This window comes from Podarcis filfolensis (genome assembly GCF_964270895.1).
Source record: "Podarcis filfolensis genome assembly, chromosome: 5".
NCBI classification, from domain to species: Eukaryota; Metazoa; Chordata; class Lepidosauria; order Squamata; family Lacertidae; genus Podarcis; species Podarcis filfolensis.
In genome coordinates, this window is record NC_139608.1 from 24,891,260 (window position 1) to 24,913,656 (window position 22,397).

The following is a 22,397-nucleotide window of genomic DNA, read 5'->3' on the forward strand; positions in this document are numbered from 1 at the left end:
AATTCCACTGGCATATCAAGTAGGAAATGCTTTTTTAATGCAAGATTTGCTTTATTTGAAAGGAGATACGGGCCCATTTGTCCAATGTTTTTATTTGTCATGTTTTCCGTTACAGAGAGTTCTATCAAATTCCCGTACAGAGCTTAGTGAAAAATGCCAATTGCATATTTAATAAAGAATAATCCTTCCAGGAACCATTATGGCTTTAAGTGTGATTATAGAACAGCTCTCCAGTAGTTTCTTTAACTTGTATAAACATCCATTTTGTAAAGCTGGAGGCTTAATTGTACTTTTGCATAGATCCATGCCATTTTCAGATAGGCCTCTAATGAATTCCCAACCCTGGAAATTAAAAAGTGATGTATGTTACAAAGCTCTGCTCTAATAAAATTTATACTCCTGTAACTGTTGGATTATTCTACAATTTATAAAATAATTGGTCTTCAATATTATGGTGAACTCTTACGGACTACATTATGGTCTCATGTGCTGACTTATTCTGGGTTTGTTCTAACCTGTTTGAAACAGTAATGCCCTATTTTTATATTGTTTTGACTCATTTGTCTTTAAACCATGTGCCTTTTTCTCTCTCCAGCATGTCAAAAAGATGTGCCCTGCTGGATCAGACCAAAGGCCTATCTGGATAGCATTCTGTTTCCATAATGGCCAATCTGCTGTCCATGGGAAACCAAAAACAAGATTCCCCTCTCTTGTTGTTATTCCTCAGCAGTTGGTATTGAAATGGTGTTGATCTTGAAGCGATCCTATAATCATTGTGATTAGTACTCTTATCCTCTCATGTAAAAAGGTAAAGGGACCCCTGACCATTAGGTCCAGTCGTGGCTGACTCTGGGGTTGCAGCGCTCATCTCGCTTTATTGGCCAAGGGAGCCGGCGTACAGCTTCCGGGTCATGTGGCCAGCATGGCTAAGCTGCTTCTGGCGAACCAGAGCAACACACGGAAACACTGTTTACCTTCCCGCCGGAGCAGTACCTATTTATCTACTTGCATTTTGATGTGCTTTTGAACTGCTAGGTTGGCAGGAGGAGGGACTGAGCAACGGGAGCTCACCCCATCACGGGGTTTCGAACCGCCAACCTTCTGATTGGCAACTCCTAGGCTCTGTGGTTTAACCCACAGCACCACCCGCATCCCTTATCCTCTCATGTACCTAATCTTACTTCAGCATAAGAGCGTAAGAAGAACATGCTGGATCAGGTCAATGGCCCATCTAGTCCAGCATCCTGCTCTCACAGTGGCCAACTAAGTTGATGGCCATAATTTCTTGTGGGAGTGAGTTCCACAGTTGCACTAATTTCTGTGTGAAGTACTTGTCTATCTCCAGCTCTTCAGCATCTCTGAGAGAGCACTTTCACTTCATTATGCATTATCCACTTTCACCTCATGATGAATTATTTAATAATACAACTCTATCATGTCCTCTTTTACTCCCCCTTTTTCCTGAACTACAAAGCCCCCAGTGTTGCTCCAACTGCCCTACCCCACCTCAATAATTTTGGTTGCTCTTTTCTGCATCTTTTCCATCTCCACATCACCTTTTTAAAGATATGAGTCAAGTACTCCCACCTACAAAATAAAGTTTCCCTTAGTAGAAAAATGGACTAGACCAGCATCTAAACAGATTTGGCCAAAGGGTTGCCTTCACCTTTGACTGACCCTCAAGGGGTTAAATGCTAGTGGTGAGTGTGGCCAGACCATAATCTCACACACAAACACAGAGCCCCCCCCATCTCAGCTGACCTGTGCAGCTATGGATTCTAGTTTATTGGGCATGAGTTTAAGCGCTTCCTCTTGGCCCAGCCTTTTTTCAAGTCTGCCACAGCTCAAGAACACAGAATAGTGTCATTCTCTTGCACCTTCTGTTGGTTTCTGTTTGTGCCACTGTGCAGCTGCTTAGATTCACAAGACTCTGTTTACATTCCAGAGACATTCCAGGCTGTTGGAAGTCTCACGGGAGACAGATGTGATGTTACTGGTTTCCTGTTCCTTTGTTTGTTTCAGTTGCTCTCTGCTCTCACAGAGAGAGGATGTTTCTTTTCTGTCTGTGTAGCGAGAAATAAAACTCTTTAGCCATGTAGCTCATACTATCTCGTCCTTCCACATGCTGCTTTGATACTCTGCTGAATGGGGAATGTGCCTGGAGCCTTATCAAAGGCTCAGGTCGTTAATCATCGTCGGAGGCAATTCCGGAGGAGCTCGGTCGACCGCAGGTTCTGACACCTTCTAGGGTTGCCTTATTTTGAAGAGCAAAGAAGAGGACACATTTGCCGACTTCTGCTTTTAACTATGGATCACTATGGCGACTCTACCCATGAAAAAGAGGACATGTCCTCGAACAAGAGGACATATGGCAACTCTCAATTTACTACACTGGGCTAGGAAGCCAGTAGCGGGGGCTCTGTGCTGGGGTCTCAGCTGGCTAGGGCTGAAAAGAATGGGAATAAACAACATCTGGAGGGCCACAGGTTCCCCATCCCTGGGACATGGCAGTGCTCAGGAAGACCTTCATTATGTACACACAATACCTTTAAAGCACAGGGAAAGCGTATTTCCCACCCCCTCAAAGAATTCTACTCCCTGTAGTTTACCCTTGGCAGAGTTACAATTCCTAGGAATCCTTAAGAAACTCTGGTGCCCAGAATTCTTTGAGGGGCAAAATGTGCCTTCAATGAATAATGGGCGCACAGTCCTTCCTGTCTCAGGAGCATCTGATAACTGGTTTGGTTTTTTAAAACTCAATTTTATTAAAGGTTTTCAACATTTAATGCAATAAATACCAAACAAAACTGCTATCTGAAGAGAACAAAATAATAACAAAGAAAAGAAAATGGGGAGGAAAGCAAGGAAGAAAAAAGAAACACACAAACACAAAGTTTTATATTCTGGTCTGGATGAGGTCAGTTCAAGGTCTGAGGATATGCCACATAGGTAGACCTGCAGGGCCTTGTGACATGGCTGTTGGTGCCTCTGGTGGTTGTTTATTATTTTATCATTTATTGGATTTATATACTGGCCCTCATCAAAAGATCTTGAGGCAGTTCACATGATAAAGTCTCATTGTCATGGACTGGGCCCCCATGAAGAAGAGGACAAAATTGACTACCTTCCGGTTCTATGAATCTATGACTGCCAAGTGATTTGTTCTGAAACGGCTGGGTAACGCTAATTTCTTGTGCTTCTTCCTTTTGTTTGAACAGGTATTCGAAGGATATTTGAGCAGCAAAGGAAGCACAGATTTCACACAGCCACCTTTGAACCGCCGTGCTGCTTTAAAAGATGAGTTGCGTCACTAACAAGCCACAGGTGTACACTACAGGAGCGGGTGAAATTGTAATTGAGGAGTATGATGGCAGTTAATTGTCTTTAATGTATTTATCCCAAGATGCACTTATGCATCTGCTATATGTCTAGGTGTTTGTTACCAGGAGCTTTCCCCGATACTTACGCAGTGGAGGATCTATATCTAAGAGACAATAAAGATGGTGAAAATGCTATCAAGGGACTCTGAAGTGGCAGGACAAAGAAACTTAGCCTCCCTCTACGTCTTGGAAATAAATGGGCCTATTTATTTTGATGGGATTTTTTTATGCATTTCCCCATATTATGGTGTAAATACTAAACACTTGACAGCCATTTTCAGGCAGTAATCGTTCAGCTGAACTGCCACACGCCGAAGTATTTTAGTGGGCAGATAGTTTGATATTTGCCTTTCTGTTAAGAGGTACTTCTCTTCGCCGTGGGCTTATTGCTCTAATAAAATAGCTTCATACTGTAGATTAAAATAATGTCTAGCCTGCCACTGACAATGGAGGATTTATGTGTGGGAGTAACCCACAATACTGCCTCCATGCATGCATGGAGAATAGATGTGATAATTAGTCATACACTGTCATTCATTTATGCAAGCAATACAGAAATGTAAGATGAGAACAACAGTGAGGCATTGCTGTGCAATAGTGCCCTGAATTCTAAATGTACTAAAACAGTGGGAGCGCAGAACTGATTATTAACCACGCTGTGGCCAAATTTTGCTCCTGTTTTTGTTCATGGTAGCTCTATCAATTTATCTGTTTTAAACATGTAATCCGTCCTCCCTGTATTCCAGATTGGGGTGTGTGTGTATGTGTGTGTTTAGATAATTACAAACTTCTTAGTCCTGGCAAATGAAAGGATGTGGTCTATGGTCTAAGGTCCTGTACTATGTATAAATACTGAACATAAGAAGACAGAAAATATATGTACAACATGTTTTAAATCAGGGATAGGGAACCTTTTTCAACCCAAGGGGCACATTCCTTTCTGGGTAGTCTTTTGGGAGGGGCACATGGCAAGGGCAAATGTGAACAGAGCAATGAATGCAAATTTTACACTCACTGTAGGCTAGTTAGTGCACAAAGTCTTTATGTTCCTCTCTATGCTCCATCCAGGGAGGAAAGAGGCATTATCCGTGTTTAAGGGCACATTCCTGACAGGCAAAGAGAAGACACTCAAGAAAAAGCAGGGTTAGTATGAGGTGCAGCTAGGGAGTGTGGCCTTTGGAGAGTCCCCAGGGCCAGAGAGACAGGGGCATTAGGATGCTCGAGATGGCTAGCAGTGCCGTACCAAGACATTGTACTGCCTAAGGTACATCCAAATGCACACACAAACTCACAGAGACCTAGGATGAACACTTTAAAAATACTTGCTGCACCTTTCAGGCACTTCAGGGTACCACTTGAAGCAGGGCCCACTCGAGCAGCTAATAAAATGGTAGAAAAGAGAAAAGAGTTCAAAGTAGGGAAAACAGAAAGGTCTGACCTTTCCATCTGCTACTGACACTTGGTGCTGTAGAGAAGCTGTGGCAAGGGATGAGAAGTGGTCTCTCCCTCTGTGTGCTTCCTAGAAGAGGGCATGGGAAGCCAATAAGATTCCAGCAGTCTCCCTCTTGCAGCAGGCCCACCATATCTTGCTGCCTAATGCCAAAGATGGCCTATTGTATGTACAGATGCCAACTGGGCCGATGGTTGAATCATATTTCAACACTGGCAGTGGGACATCCACTGTCACACTTCAGAGAAACAGAAATAGTGGAGGGTGTTTGTTTTGTTTTTTTGCAGGGGGAAACAGACCAAGTGGGACCCAGAGCTCTCTCTTCCACCAGAAGGAAACAGCTGAGGGATAGTCACAGCTGCCTCTGAGCATCTGCTCCCTGAGGAGAAGGGTTCAATTTGGCTAATGACAGGGCTAGTCTTGGACATGGGACAACCAATCAGGAGTGGCTGCCTCTTGTCTTTCTTCCACTGTGGCTGAGCTGATGAGGAATCAACCCTGAGAGCAGAAATACATTAACATAAGAAGAGCCTTGCTGGGTCCGACCAAAGCCCCATCAAGTCCACCTCCCTGATCTTTCAGTGGCCAACCAGATGTCTGTGGGAAGCTCACAAGGACGACATGAGCACAACAGGACTCTCCAAATTATCGAGCCCCAACAACTGGTATTCAAAGGCATATTTCTTCCGATCCTGGAGGTAATATGTAGACCACGTGTAGGCAAACTATGGGGGCCGAATCCAGCCCAATCGACTTCTAAATCCAGCCTGCGGACGGTCCAGGAATCAGCGTATTTTTACATGAGTAGAATGTGTCCCTTTATTTAAAATGCATCTCTGGGTTATTTGTGGGGCATAGGAATTCGTTCATTCCCCCCCCCCCAAAAAAAAATAGTCCAGCCCCACACAAGGTTTGAGGGACAGTGGACCGGCCCCCTGCTGAAAAAGTTTGCTGACCCCTCATGTAGACATTGTAACTAATAGCCATTGATTTCATTCTCCGCCTCCATGAATCTGTCCAGTCTGCTTTTAAAGCAAACAAAGTTGGTCGCCATCCCATTGGCCCTATTGGCCGTATACATTTGAAGCAGTATCATCCCGCTTTAAACAGCTGTGGCTTCTCACAAAGCATTCTGGGCGCTGCGGTTTGTTTGCTGAGAGCCCTACTCCCCTCACAAGCTACAATTCCCATACCTCACTGGGAAGAAGGGTTGACTGTTGAACCACTCTGAGAATTATAGCTGTGAGAGGAATAGGGCTCTCCTTAACAGCTCTAAGCACCCTTAACAAACTACAGTTCCCAAGATCCTTTGGGGGAAGACATGATTGCTCAAAATGGTAGGATATTCTTTAAAATGTATAGTGCAAATGAGGCCCATATCTTTTAATGGGAAATTCCATTATGCTCTGTGTGAAGAAGTATTTTGTTGGGAGAGAACCTATCCTGAAATCCCAGAGAGCTACTGAACTAATTAGGTACAAGGCACTTTTCTATGCCTCTACTATCCATATTCCCATTGACACTCTCAACTCTACAAAGTTAGTTAGACCTCTTAAGGAGAAGGTGCTGTTGAGTTCAATTCAATTAGAGAAGAAGGGCTGTGGGCCGAAAACTGCACAAAAAACTTATTTGGGAGTTTTTAATAGCGGCTTTTCCAGAGGTCTAGAATTCTCCCCATGCTAACTTTTCATCAGAGAGTTAACTTCCTACATAATCAAGGCTACTTTGAAATTTTTATTCATTTGTACTGGATAACCTTCCACCAATTCCATAAGGCCTATGACAATTGCCCCAATCCTGCAACTTGCGTAAGTATGATAAGTGCAGCTCAGCAGTGCTACAAGAAAATGTAGAACCTTATATACTGTTGGGGACGTTGTTGTTGTTGTTGTTTTAAAAAATGGGGAATGAATGTGTACTATTGATTTTCATATTTTAATTGTGTTATCAAAAACACAATTAATGGTTCCCCCCCCCCAAGAAAACAACAAGTACAACACTATCTCTCTCTATATATTGGAAGCATCGAAAGAGGAAGAAGAGGTGTTGTAAGAGCACTGCTATGTCTCTGAAATGTATTGCCTGTATCAGCTCTTTCTTGCAGGAATCGCCATGCAGAATTATGGCTGTCCTTCCAACGTGGATCCAAATTTATATCAGGCTGCTGCTTCCTCCATCTGATATAGAGCAAATATTAGCATTGTCTAGAAGCGCCTTCTGTCCCTTCTAGTAATCCGCTTCTCCCTCAGAGGAGCCTAATAAAAATGCGGTTGCTGTGGTAATTGTTATATTATGTTCAGAAAAGTGCCAAGAATATAATTACTTGCAAAATGACTTCACAGTTCAACTTTAATATACGTGGTAGAACTGTTGGGTAGTAAAAGACAAGGAAAACCGGGTAAACAAGTCTATTTAGTGGTAGTATCTTTATTAAATTAAACTTTTAATAGTATCACTGTGTTTACAGCACATTAACTAGTCACAATTTTCAATGTTTGCCATTTGTTTGTATATATATATATATATATATATATATATATATATATATATACACCCAAGCCACCAGAAGATGGATTCCTTAAGAATGTTCTCCCAGGTATGTGTAGAATATTAATTAGGACTGTCTATTTCGGTCGGATAATAACAATGTCCAACAACTGAATGGAATCTGTGACCTGTGAAAGAACCATTCATATGCTTTAGACTGCCTTGGAGCATTATTTAACAAGTGAACATGGAACTTTTTCACAGTGATCCCAAACGTTTCAACTGTGTATTTCATGGTTTGGTTGTTGTTGTGTCTCCAAAAACACACACAGAGATTCCCTCTCCACCCCTACCCCCACGCTCTTGGGAAGGATTCCATGCTTGCTCTCACTTAAATAAATGCTTTTTAATGCTTTTTTATACGATCGTTTCTGCTATGATAGCTATGGGCTTTCGATTGTAGTACTGGTAACCAGAAGATGTGTTCCAGCAATTGAATGTCTTCATCTTAAATCTTTAGGGCTGCACAACATCACCTTTAACAAACAGCCGTAATTAAAAAGCCGCTGTTCAAATTGTGTAAGAGATAAGTAAATTTCATTTTAAATACTGTAAAATTTCATTTTAAATACTGTAGTCAGGATTAAGGGTTTTCTCACTGGGAAGCCTGTGGTCTCCCCCCCCCCCTCCGCTTCCTTTTTTTTCTTGACTTCAGGCTGTATCATTTTTCAATGGAGAGCTAAGAATAATGGCCATTTACTGTAGCAATTTCTAGAAGTATTTCAGTTTATCAAAGATGTTTCTCACGACTGATAGAAGCATATGGTTCACTTGCAGTTCCTGTTAGCATCCCATGGGGCATGTTTCTCCATCCACAAAAGCACCATCAGAGGTCTAACTAGCTGATATTTGTCCTAACTGGCGGACAAGTCAAGTTCCCATAGGGAGTAGGGATTCAATGGACAGGGGGAATCAGCTGTCTCCAGCTATGCGGCATGGGCTCTCAAGGGCAGCTTTGTGAGATACAACAGGCACCAAAAATGACCCCCTGTCCTTGCCTTCTCAAATATGTTGTTCCATCTTTTACAATGTTACACTGAAATGAAATTCTGGGCATGGTGTGTGTGTTAATTTGCATTGGGAAGTACAGCAATTACTGTTTTTCTGGGCTTAATGGTCTTTCAGATCCCTCATCTTTAGATGGTAATATGCATAACTTTACAGTAGTACCTTGGGTTACAGACGCTTCAGGTTACAGATGCTTCAGGTTACAGACTCCACTAACCCAGAAATAGTACCTCGGGTTAAGAACTTTGTTTCAGGATGAGAACAGAAATCGTGGCGCGGCGGCAGTGGGAGGCCCCATTAGCTAAAGTGGTATCTCAGGTTAAGAACAGTTTCAGGTTAAGAACAGACTTCCAGAACAAATTAAGTTCTTAACCCGAGGTACCACTGTACTTCCTTCAAAAGGGAAACCAGCCATGCTGCCTTTGGAGAGGCCTACTCATTCTTTTGACCACTGCCCATGGATGGGAACACGTCAAGCCCCTTTCAGATCTTCTCAGCATGTTCACTCTGTGCATGGGGAACAGGACACAGGTGGCGCTGTGGTCTAAACCACTGAGCCTCTTGGGCTTGCCGATCAGAAGGTCAGCGGTTCGAATCCCCATGATGAAATGAGCTCCCGTTGCTCTGTCCCAGCTCTTGCCAACCTAGCAGTTTGAAAGCATGCCAGTGCAAGTAGATAAATAGGTACAGCTGCGGAGGGAAAGTAAACGGCATTTCCGTGCACTCTGGCTTCCGTCATGGTGTTCCGTTGCGCCAGAAGAGGTTTAGTCATGCTGGCCACATGACCTGGAAAGCTGTCTGTGAATAAACACCGGTTACCTCGGCCTGAAAGTGAGATGAGCGCCGCAACCCCATGGTCGCCTTTGACTGGACTTAACCATCCAGGGGTCCTTTACCTGATTATGCCACCAATCCATAATGGCTGTGAGTCACTGTTGGAGCCTTCTTCAGTTGTTATCTCCCTCATGGGGTCATGAGGCACAAGCTAGCCCAGCACCCTCCATCGTACCCTCATTACCTGCCCCCGCTGCTCCCCACATATTGGGGACTGCATGTTTGCTGTGAAGATCCTCAAGAACATAAGAAGAGCCTGCTGGATCAGGCCAATGGCCCATCTAGTCCAGCATCCTGTTCTTGCAGTGGCCAACCAGATGCCTGTGGGAAACCTGCAACTTCATTGGAATTCCAGTGCTCCAGCTGGGATAGCTCAAGTCAGTAGCACATGAGACTCTTAATCTCCGGGTTGTGGATTCAAGCCCCACGTTGGGCAAAAGATTCCTGCATTGCATGGGGTTGGACTATAGATGACCCTTGTGGTCCCTTCCAACTCTACAATTCTATGATTCTATGAGGGGGGGGAGAGAACCTTTATCTACTCCATGCCAGGCAACATTATATAATTTCTTTCATATCACCACTTGCTTTCCTTTTCTCTAAACTAAAAAGTCCCACATTGTTAGGGAACTGCCATCGGAGCCAGAGGGAGAGGGAGGGCTCCAGAGGGGTTCAGGAGAGCGTCCCGGGAGGGAGAGAAGCAGCCCATCTGCTGGGGAAGGAATTCAGCGTAGCACCAGTGGCTTGACAACCATATGTCAGGAGTGCTCTGATGGCGTTTCCTGCTTGGCAGAGGGTTGGACTCGATGGCCCTTGTGGTCTCTTCCAACTCTATGATTCTATGATTCTATGATTCTATGATTCTAAGGGGGGCAGATGGGGGAATCGGCGAGGTGGCTCCATGACTCCTCGCCGGAGACCAGCGGGGAGAGCACGGGTCCTCCGCTGCCCACACCCTCCCTGTGCAGAAGGCTTCCGCGCAGGGAGAGTAGGCGGCAACTAGGCGTCAAAGAGCTTCTTTGCTGGAAGAAGTTCAAGAAACGCCCACTGACGGATTCTGCCAGCGATTGAGACAGCCACGGGTGAGTGGCTGTCCGGACAGAAAGGGTTCACCCAGGTAACCCAGCCAGGTGTGGCGTCGATTTATGCACGAGCAACCCCTAGAACCACCACACACATATTGCAACCTTTCCTCATAGGGGAGTTGCTCCATCCCCTTGGTTTTTTTGGTTGCTCTTTTCTGAAAACTTCTCAATATCCTTTTTGAGGCGAGGTGACCCTACCTTCTCTGCACATGTATTCTTCCTGTGCAATTTAGAATCCTGATTATAATAATAATAATATAATAATAATTTATTATTTATACCCCGCCCATCTGGCTGGGTTTCCCCAGCCACTCTGGGTGGCTTCCAACAGAATATTAAAATACAATAGTCTATTAAACATTAAAAGCTTCCCTAAACAGGGCTGTCTTCAGATGTCTTCTAAAAGTCTGGTAGTTGTTCTTCTCTTTGACATCTGATGGGAGGGCATTCCACAGGGCGGGTGCCACTACCAAGAAGGCCCTCTTCCTGGTTCCCTGTAACTTGGCTTCTCGCAGCGAGGGAACCACCAGAAGGCCCTCGGCAATGGACCTCAGTGTCCAGGCAGAACAATGGGGGGTGTTTGTATGGCAGGCTCCTGGCAGGAGACATTCACTCTACAATGTGTGGAGTGGGAACAGGAGACAAGGATATGACGGAAGGGACAGGGTCAATGACCTTGTCTCTTCCCGCCCCCCCCAACATGATTCTAATCTTGTGGCTTGTGAGCAACCAGTGTCTTGAAGACATGGAGTGGTTAACATACATTTGTGAGTTTGCCCATGGATCTTCTCTTCTGGGATGATAACTGACATTTGCTGGATCACTTTCAGCCTTTTTCCTAGTTCACATTTCCCCACTGTCCCAAAGCGGTAACAGCCACTCGATAGGCCATTTAACCCCCCCCCCTTCCTTATTCTCGCTCCCACTTTAAAAACAAAAAACAGAAACAGCAACCATCGCCACTCTCTGTTCATTAAAGAAAATGTTGCAAACCCTGTGATTCTGCAGAAGAGGAACATATGAAAATATTTGTTATAGCGATCAGATTTGTTTTGGATTGCCTTGAGAACAGAAGGTCAGAGACATAAGGGTCTGTCTGATAATATTAGTTTGGAAAGTATTACAAAATTGCTGTGTATGTGTGTGCGAGAGAGAGAGAGATGGGAAGAGAGAGTGAGAGAGAGTCAATGCTGTTAACTCCGTGTTTTCCATGACATGTTAAAAAGGAAACTGTTGTATTGAAATGAAATAACTGACTCCAGGCAGGTCAACGCGGTCAATTTTGTCTCTCCACCATGCTCTCCAGGGATGCATCATGCAGAGAATGTTTCATATTAACCGAGCTTTCAATGGAGGCAGCTGCTACTTCTCAGGAATGATTCCTGTTATCACAGTAGCTGCAAATTGTGTTGCTGTGATTACAGAAATTGCCGCTAAAAAAGTGCAAGTGTTATCAGTCGAGATTCCAGTCCGTATGGGAGATTTGCTGTGTGTGAATGCATCCCCAGGGAGCCTCAGGGAGCCTTTGCGTGGAGACAAAACTAACTGTGTGAACAAGCAACCCCTCAGTCTGTCTGACCCAATATCTTTGGGGTATATGCATAGGATTGACTGTGCACGTAGAATTAGACTTTAGAAGCAACTGTGTTTCAGGAGACCTCTCTTTGCTAATTTGTTGCTTTTCACTAGGGAATGAAAAGTCTTTCCGGTCCACAAAGAATGATAATCAGTTGTTAATTCCCAAAGATTGATCCATGTATTCCAGATGAGAGTCTGTCACAAGCAAGGAGGAAGTTGTGATGTGGTGCTGTTTGGTGGCAGAGTACAAGGAATCCCTCAGAGATGTACCTTGTTCTCCAGCTGCTGCAGCAACAGAAGATTCAGTTATGCTCTAAGATATGGGGCTTTATTGCTGGAGCTGTCACTGAACCAGAAAGCAAGGAGCATGAGATTGTTTCCTGGCTTGTAGTTTTCTACATTTCTTCTCTAGCATCTGCAACTGACCATAAATGGAGATAGGATGGATCATGGGCTCAATCCAATTAAAAAGTTCTCATCATACAACCTAAGAAGAGCTGAACCCTTACGCTACTGCTTGCAAGATGTATATATTATTTTTTCTGAACTCTTTCAAGTTTCACCCCTCTTCTCTTCCTCACAAAGTCTGAAGGGCTAGGCTTATCCCTGATGCAACTGCTATTTTTATGTTGAAGCTGACCAGTACCTTGGCAAAGATAAATGCAGCCCTCTTGTATCTTTGTGTACTATTTCTTTGTCTCCATATAGATTCTCCGGATTTCTAATGGGAATATCTAACAGGAAATGCGTTTTGTTGACTGTGGCTCATAAAACATGTCCTTTCCTACCCCAGTTATTTTTGTCACTTGTGAAAGCTCATCGTGCAATAGATAAACTGTCAAAAATAATTAAGAAAAATGCTGATATACGCCCATGGCAAAGAATTATACTTTTTGATGGTGGCTGTTTTCATCGTCCAGAGTCAGTCCCTTGGCAGATATAAATACAGGTGTTATCACCTCATTGCAGATGATGATGATGTTCTGAATCAATGCCGACAAAGGCTGCTGTTTGGGAGACATTCAGTATGGAGGAAAGTGATATATATTAGGAAGGCGGGGAGAGGAATGCAGAACAGCATTGAAACAGGTCCATAAAACTTTTGTATACTGTAGGGATTGCTGGTGTTTTTTTTTTAATGTAGACAATATTAAATTATCCAGTTTGCATAACATGCCCGTTGACAGTAAAACTGCACGGATGATGAAACCCTATAAAATGCCAAACTCTGTAAGTATGTGAACATATTTTATATTTTAGGCGATTTACAGTTTGAGCTTTAGTTTCTGAGCTAATAGGTGTATAGGCAGTAAACTGCCGCATGCAGACCTTAGTTGCTATTCAGATCATTGGGTTTCTACATTTTTGAAGTAAGCCCTTCCGCCCATGAGGGTTTTTTTGTTTGTTTTTTTCAAACCCTACACAAATCTATACCATAAATTCTGAAAGGAAATGGGTTTTTGATTGGATTTATGGCATCGGATTACAGTAAATGGCTAAACAGTTATAGGATTATAGCCTTTTGCATTTGATAGGAAATACTGGAAGAGAACCCATAATTCCGAAGGGAGGCCTTGAGTCTTAGGGGCTTTAATCTCTTACCAAAGGATGTTAGAAAATTAAAAAGCAAATGCATTTACAGCTGGAATCCAAGAGCCACTGAACTGAGGCAGCAGTTCAGAGGAACCAGTGAAAAGAAGGGTGCATTTGGATGTGGGAAATACTGTGCTAGTGTCCCTGGCGATAACGCCAACACTTCTGTCCTGTTTCCCAATGTCCACTTGACACAGCTGAGTGACAATGACTGGCAGTGGCTCTCTGGGCGTTCAGGCAGGGGACACTCCTAGCCCAACCGGGAGCTCCCAAGGTTTGGATTACTGAGCTACAGCCCTTATTTGGTGCACCTTCTTGATAAGGGCTTGTTGTTCTTTTACCCACCCTTCCACTGCAAGGAGCTCATGGTATTGTACATGGTTCTGCCTCCAGCCCTTCACAACAGCTCCACAAGTTAGGTTAGGCGGACAGATAGTGACTAGGGGTTGGGGTGGTGGTACACAGGTTGAACCAGCGTGGGTCAACTTGATGTCACCTGTATTGTAGCCACGGGACATATAATGTGTGTGTGTATGTGTGTGTTCAGAGACTTTCTTATATTTTTACCCATTTTTATGATGCATTGAACACTTTAAAATACAGAACGATCGAATGTATAAAAAAGAAATAAGGAGTGATTATTATATTATATTATATTATATTATATTATAATAATGTGTAATATTATATATATTCTGATATATATGTGTATATATGTGTGTGTACACACACAGGAATATATAGATATATACGTACACATACATACATATACATATACACATACACACATATAAATATACATATACAGTACATATACATATACTTCACTTATTAGCACTCAGAACATTTGGGATGTACAGTTTTTCTCACTTCTTCTCCTTTCATTTTCGTATCATGTGCTTGTTTGTTTTTGAAATGCACCCTTTGGTTGGAAAATGTGCAGACAATGAATGAAAGCATCTTGAGTTCAAAGTATTCTTGTTTTCATTTAAATCCTTCCTATCACCTGCTGTTTGTTGCTCTTTGCTTACGGCATGAATCCCCCTGGATTTCAGGAAACCTAACTGGTCCTCTATAAACTGCCATGACTATTCGTTTCCCATGTATTCTTCTGTCCCCATAGCTTCTGATGTGAAACAGATTTTACTTTTCTAGAGAGTAGAGGTCAACATGAAAGCTTCTTCTTTAAAAAAAGAAAAAAAGAAAAAAGAAATTACTCTGGCATTCAACTTTTCGGTTTCTTATGTTCTGCTTTCTACTATACTTTAGAATTATGTCACAAATATAAAGCAAATATTCTGCATTAAGTTCTAAATTTCATTTTTGGGTGGGAATGTTGCAATTACCATGCCATTCAGGTGGTAAGTTTACACTGGTATCTCATGGGATTTTGAGAAAATGTCATCTTTGATGTTCGTCATAGCATTTTATAGAAACTAATTGGGAAATACAATCTCTTTGTAGACTTTCATTCATTCCTCTTCCACATTCCAAGGGAGCACAGGGAGCACTGATTGTGTGACCACTTTTGTCCTGCCTCTGAGGAAGTAAGTAATTTCACTTCTATTATCTGGTGGTGTGACTGTTTGTATAAATACCTGCTCATCTGGAGAAATAAGGATCTCACACTTTCTATTTGTAGAACTTTTTCACTGGACTATTTCTCTCTTTCTCCTTCTCCCCACCCCCCTGTCTCTCTCACACACAAAACAGGGAGTGATATACAGTGGTACCTCGGGTTAAGTACTTAATTTGTTCCGGAGGTCCATACTTAACCTGAAACTGTTCTTAACCTGAAGCACCACTTTAGCTAATGGGGCCTCCAGCTGCTGCGCCACCGGAGCACAATTTCTGTTCTCATCCTGAAGCAAAGTTCTTAACCTGAAGCACTATTTCTGGGTTAGCGGAGTCTGTAACCTGAAGCGTTTGTAACCTGAAGTGTATGTAACCTGAGGTACCACTGTAAAACATTTATGTTGTACAATGTCAGTAGATAAGTTGTATTTGTCCCAAATTATCCATGAAAAATTAATGCAATTTTCCAGGGCATGGAGAATACCAGGCCCAGAGATGAAATGTGGCCCTCCAGTCTTCTCTACCTGGCCCTTGGGACTCTCCCCAAACCACATCTCTTCTCATCCATACCCTCTCTTCCCAGGCCAGACTCTTAAACCAGACCTACTTCATAGAATCCTAGAATTGCAGAGTTTGAAGGAGTCCATTTGCATGTGTTGCTGCACCCATATTTGGTCTAAGAAAAAGTTCCCCATCCCTGAAGCATACTATGTTTTCATTATTTCCTTACATTAGTTCATTCTTTATTTTTTCAGGACTCTTACTGCAGGCCTGTAAAAATATTTTGCAAGCAGGTATAAGTGGCTGATAGATAGAGGCGGACAAATATGTCAATTTTGATTGTTCTCCAATCAAAATTTTGTTATTTATTCCGAACTGAAGTTTGGTTCTACACCTTTCCACATCAAGTTTTGTGAAAATAAAAACCTCACAAAAATTCACTAGCAGTTTACTGTGAATAATATACACATTTTGGCAAAGCAATTCCCGCCAATATAATGCATTCTTCTGTGTTATTTTTACTTATAGATGTGACATACACAGTTTCTTCTACTGCATTTTTGCGCACATTACACTGTAAAAATTGGAGACATGCAAATTTCAATGTTTCAGTTTGCTAATTGTTTGGGAAAGTGAGAATTAGGTAAGAATTCATTTAAATGCTAACTGATTTCTCTCTCGTCCCTTCTGATAATATTAGCAAGTGATATTAACAAGCCACAGGGTTGTTTCTGGGGACTTAAGACATTGAGACATAGGTCCATAATGCACATTTCCATAGGAAAATTTATACATAGAGATGCTTCTGGTAAATGAAGATGGTAGCCGACTAGGGTCTCACCAGGCTGCAAACTGAAGTGTGTCCAGCCACCCTAGAAGCAAAGAGGGGAGAAATAAGTTTCAAGAAGGGGGGAAGGGTCAAGTGATCTGTGGCCCACTGCAGATGACCCAGGGCTAGCTCTCTATTGTGTGTTTAAGATTGCAGCCCTAATCTCTTCCAGAAAACAAAACAAAACAAAAACACCACTTCTTGCCCTTCCACTGCTGCCTTTGTTGCACAAGTGACAAGGGAAGGTATTCAGCTAACTCATCCTCTTTCAAGGTTTCTAGTTAGCATGCAAAAGAAGGAAGTTGCACATCTTGTTCATGGGAAGATTATATGTTCCGGAAATGAGTACAGCACATAAAGGGCAGCAAGCGTTTACATTAACCAGAAAGATGGTGAAGGCCCAGGTCACTTTGGCCAGTGCTTCTGCTGCAATACATGAAATTTCCTGAGCAAATGTTTAGCATGGAGCTCTGTTTCACAAATGACCTTAATGAAATGAATAATATTTTCACACCCATAAATACATATACATACAATCTGAAATGAGCAATTAAGTGGGGGGTTTTTTGTGTCTCATGTACACACACACACACACACACACACACATATAGTGGTACCTCAGGTTACATACGCTTCAGGTTACATACGCTTCAGGTTAACCCAGAAATAGTGCTTCAGGTTAAGAACTTCGCTTCAGGATGAGAACAGAAATCGTGCTCCGGCGGCGCAGCAGCAGCAGGAGACCCCATTAGCTAAAGTGGTGCTTCAGGTTAAGAACAGTTTCAGGTTAAGAACGGACCTCCAGAACGAATTAAGTACTTAACCCGAGGTACCACTGTATATATACACACACACAGTGTGTGTGTGTGTGTGTGTGTGTAAATATTTTTTATATATTTATATATATCCCATCGTCGCCTTTGACTGGACTTAACCATCCAGGGGTCCTTCACCTTTACCATGTGTGTGTGTGTGTGTGTGTGTGTAAACAAACAAGACAAAACAAATCTTGCCTCTTTCTTTTGCTCTCTCTCACTCTCCCGCTTAACAAAAACACCACCATCAACACCAAAAACCTTGAGTCTAATTAAAATCCACCACATTAAGGCCCTTTGGTTATGAAGCAGACATGGCTGTCTGAAATTTGGGAGTCTTGATATGCTTTTCCAATGATGTGTCAAGCCCATTATAGTGGAATGAGCTACTAATGTGACATTACTGACATAATGTGATGCATCTAACCACCTGAATGATGCATCAGGCAGAAGGAATTTCCAAAGAAGGCTGCTCACTCTTGCAAAATGAAAAGGGGGAAAACAATCTGGAAGAAGTGGGACATAAATCCTTTTATATAGTTTAACACAAATTTAATTATCAAGTGTTTGTAAATGTTCAACCAATTAGGCAGCTTGATTGGCTGAAGACTCCTGGATTTATAGCTTTGAAGATAGATTATCTTGTGTGAGTGAAAGGTCTGCATTAGACAGAGTGGTTTGCATGAGAAGCAGTTGGTTACAATGCTTGTATAAAGAGGATGAGCACTGCTCCTTTGCCTAACGAAAGGGTTTTGTGTTGTTGTTTTAAAGTCAAGTTCCCGCAAGTAGGAAATAAACAGAAGTACTACTGTCGTGTAGAAAATACATAATAACACATTATATATGTGTGTGTGTGTGTATATTTGTTGTTTACTTGTTTAGTCGTGTCCGACTTTTCGTGACCCCATGGATCAGGGCATGCCAGGCACTCCTGTCTTCCACTGCCAAGTGTAGTTTGGTCAAACTCATGCTGGTAACTTCGAGAACACTGTCCAACCATCCCGTCCTCTGTCATCCCCTTCTCCTTGTGCCCTCCATCTTTCCCAACATCAGGGTCTTTTCCAGGGAATCTTCTCTTCTCATGAGGTGGCCAAAGTATTGGAGTCTCAGCTTCAGGATTTGTCCTTCCAGTGAGCACTCAGGGCTGATTTCCTTAAGAATGGATAGGTTTGATCTTCTTGCAGTCCATGGGACTCTCAAGAGTCTCCTCCAGCACCATAATTCAAAAGCATAAATTCTTCGGCGATCAGCCTTCTTTATGGTCCAGCTCTCACTTCCATACATCACTACTGGGAAAACCATAGCTTTCACTATACGGACCTTTGTCTTTAATAGAAAAGACAGATACACATAGAGAGATACCAAGAGAGATCCCTTTTTCCATTTGAAATGGATTGTTATGGGTGCCGTCCAGCCCAAGTGAAGCTGAAGACCCCACTCAACAGAAACCAATGGCTATTGGTTGAAATGGCTACATACTACCTCAATGTGATGGCCTTTCTCAATCTAAACTATGGAAGATGCCTACCAAAGGAGATGGCCTTTTTGGCAGTTACCCCCAATTGTGGAACACACACCCTAGAGGGGCTTGCTGGGCACCCACCTTTCAGCATAATGGAAAACCAAGATCCACTAGGATGAGACAATTTGGACTTTGGCCAATCTTGGGCTTTAAGTCCCCTCCCAAAGGGGTTTTTCATGGGACTGGTGAGGGTGAAGGTCAAGGAGAGACCTACACCTATTCCAAACACCATTCAGCTGAGTGACCTGGGGTCCAGTCCTCAGAACTCCAGCCAATGCTCACCTGTCAGCGCAGCCTGAAGTAGCCCTTCCCAGAGGCTGCTTGAAGGAGTTTGGAATAGGGTAAATTATCCCAGCTTCCTATAGTTAGGGTTGTTCTACCGTGACCTTTTCAGAACAAGGTAAAAGTGTGTTTCCCACCCAACTCCCCGGGTCTTCTAATATCATTTTAAAATAATTTAATGTCGTTTTGATATTAGTCTCTTCTAATTGATGTTGCTTGGTTTTAGCTCCCATGAGACTTTAGCTCTTTTGAGATGCGGTTTTTAGTTTTCTTATGTGTTAAAATGTTTTGTTGCTGCAACTAGCATTTTAGTCTTTTATGCTGGATGTGTTCATTGTATATTTGTTGCGTTTTAACCTTGTTTTAGTTTTTATGCATTTCATATCACCTACATATTAATTAATTAATTAATTAATTAATTAAAAAGAGATAACAAATAATAAATGTGATGCTGTGGGCTTCCCAGAGAATGGCCCATCACCTGGGAAACAGGATACTGATGGACCTTTAGTCTGGTACCAAATTTTCTCCTCGCTGAGGGTGCCATATTCGCTCACCCCACCACTTCTGCCGCCACCAGAGAAACAACCCAGGTAAGGGAGGCTGCAGCAGTGGCAGAATGGCATGGTATTCTGCTGCACAGCCTTGCTTGCTGGTCTCCCCCACCTTCAGGGGTAAAGAGAGACCAGCCGCAAAGCCTCACAGAATGGTCTCCTTTCACTGCAAGAGGGAGGGTGGGCAGAGACCAATAGCAAAGCTAGCTTTGAGGAATGCCTCCCTCTCACAGAGACTCTTTTTTGCCTTAAGGAAAAGCCCTTCTGGATCCTTGCTACCCACCAGAAAAAGCAGGAGAAGCCTTTGCAGGGTTTATACCCCACCCTGCCCTCAGAGACGACGCTTTGGAAGGACTTTTCGTTGCAGGGAAGTTCTTGCAGAGATTCACACCCACCCTCATCACAGGGGGGGTGGGACGGGACATTTTGCCTCAGTTACCAAAACATCTTGGCCTGCCCCTGCATAATAGAGATATAATTAAGGTGCTGATGTATTTCTTAGGGTTATTTTTAAGCTGAGGTGTGGCAACCCCTTTAACTCGTACTTCCAACTTGCACCTATTCTGCGGTCTGAAAAGAAGTGCATGTGCTGGTACCCACCAAAAACCATCTGGAACTCTACACAATTGAGGTTATCAGCCGTGCGGATACCAATATATGCATGCAGGTACACATTTTCAGATGTCCTGCTAAACAGCACACCAAAACAGTAAGCCTGGGTCCCAAAACCAGTCAAGAACAATTAGTTGGGTAAGGATAAAAATGTAAACTTACTGCTGCGGAAATATTGTTTTCTTGTTGAGAGCTGAGTCACTGGGGCATAGTGATGCCTGTTGATGCTGGAAAAGATGTCCCCCGCCCCCTCTACATAGAGTAAGCAAGTGGGAAAAAAAACACAGAGATGAACAATGTTTAGTGCTGTAAAAATGATGTGTGGTTGCACCCTACGGTCTCTCAACAAATAAGTGTGCTCCAAGAGATTGAGAGAGTAGCATGCCATCAAAATGTGATCCTGCCAATCCTTGGGGCAGCAATCTGACTCACACCTTCCTGGGTGTAAACCTCAATGACATGGTGTGACGTCCTTCCGGCCAAATGTGTATAACAGTCTTCCCCCAATCTGGTGCTACAAGTCCCAAAGCTGTGCTGGCTGGGACTGATGGTAATTAGAACTGGAGGACACCAAACTGGGGGAAATGAATGTATAGGCTTGTTCTGCAAGTTACTAAGTATTTGCAAAAAGTTTTATTCCATCCAATTTTGAATTTCTGGCTCATCAAACTTGGGGTGGGGGGAGGAATTCTGTACAAGAGTGAGTTTTGTGCACAGCCCACAATAGAAGAACATGCAACACTAGCCAGTAAACACAATGGTCCTCACTGAAAAACACAAACAATAATTTGGCTGGCAGATGAATCTTTTCTCTTGTACATGCATGTTGTATTTTCTTGTTTCTATCATTTAATCTCTCTGCCTATTTCCTTGTACTGTATAGCAAATGGGGGGAAATGAACAAAAATGACTGGAGGTGAGGGGGGAAAGGAGATTTTGCATATCAAAGGGTGTTATTTTCAAGTGAAAACATTAAAAAGTTTTTTTGGTGGGGGATTGCAGTTGTGTGGGTAACTCCAATTGACTTCTGAGTGTACTTTAGATCAACCCTAGTTTCTTTTGTGAAACTTCCCAGGGAGGATAGTAGAAAACCTGCCAGTCATCATCTCTGCGTGAAAAAGATGCTTGTGAAATGCCTGAGTCACAATCTGAAGCCAGTCATGGATTGACGGCAGTGTTCACCTGAAATATGGCAACCTCTTTCTAAACCAAATCTAACACCTTTTGCTTAACAGTCATTAAGCAATTGCAAAGTACTTAGCAATTGCAAAGTACATGTTATGGCTGGGCAACCATGAGTGACTTGGGTCTGTTTGGAATATTACCTTTGAATCCTTGCAATTCCGTCAGACCCCAGACTAGCACTGTGCTTCATGACATGAGGTTTTGCAGCAATAGTTCTGTTTGCTGGTGGCTGGGATGCAGAATGGTGGCTGGGATGCAGACACATGGCACAACATGCAGAGTTTTAATACATTAGGAAGAGATGCCCCATCCTTTAGACCCAGTTAAGACTACACAATGCTAGGAAATAACAGTTGCAGATCAAGTATATTAAGTGGGAAAATAAGGAAACCATCCCCACCCCCAGAATACATAGTCTTAATGAAATTGCCCCTGTTGGAGAATACAACACGTATTTTCTATTTATTTATTTCTCTCTCTCTTGAGGAGATAAAAAAAAAATAGCCATGTTAGTAACTGTCACCTGGGAAACAGAATCCTTTCCAGCTTTGAATCAGAACATTCTCTCCAACATTTTGCACCTGGCATAAAAACAAAGAAAATAAAACATTACAACACATTCAGTTGCACCCCGAACTTTCCATCCATTTCATCAGCACTAGTCTCCCTATCTAGTGCCCAAACCTGCTCTTTGTATTCCAGCCCCTTTGTCTTAGAAAGAATATATCCCATGTTCATTTCAATGGCTCTCTCTCAGCATTACCTTAGCCTGCCTCCTTGACATTCTAGCTATCCCTCCACCTTTCCCTGAAACATCTGATATAAATATTAAGATTACCTTGGCTTTCTGTCAGCCCTGCCACTGCTCCTTGTGTCTTTTTATGTATAGGGAGGGGGATGCTGCAGAAAGCAGAGCTCTCGCCAAGGATGTCAGCTGTCTCTCAGATGCACCGCATGGGGAAAAAACCTCGCTGTTGCAAGCTGCCTGCAGGAGCAGCAGAGAGTGCGAGACAAGCAGGCTTCAGTTGCCAGAGGTGTGTGCCACTG

At 42.9% G+C, this 22,397-nt stretch overlaps 1 long non-coding RNA gene across 2 annotated transcripts; it reads right to left on the reverse strand.

Annotated features, from left to right (window-relative positions):
* Positions 1–10,744: 10,744 nt before the first annotated feature.
* Positions 10,745–22,288, reverse strand: LOC310762479. Of its 2 annotated transcripts, XR_014548006.1 has the most exons (5): positions 22,189–22,288; positions 21,874–21,931; positions 21,491–21,579; positions 20,328–20,417; positions 12,082–12,167 (listed from the first exon to the last, which is right to left on the reverse strand). It is a non-coding gene; the product is annotated as an uncharacterized lncRNA (long non-coding RNA). The 2 variants fall into 2 exon arrangements; XR_014548005.1 differs by lacking the exon at positions 21,491–21,579 and having other exon boundaries at positions 10,745–12,167.
* Positions 22,289–22,397: the final 109 nt, after the last annotated feature.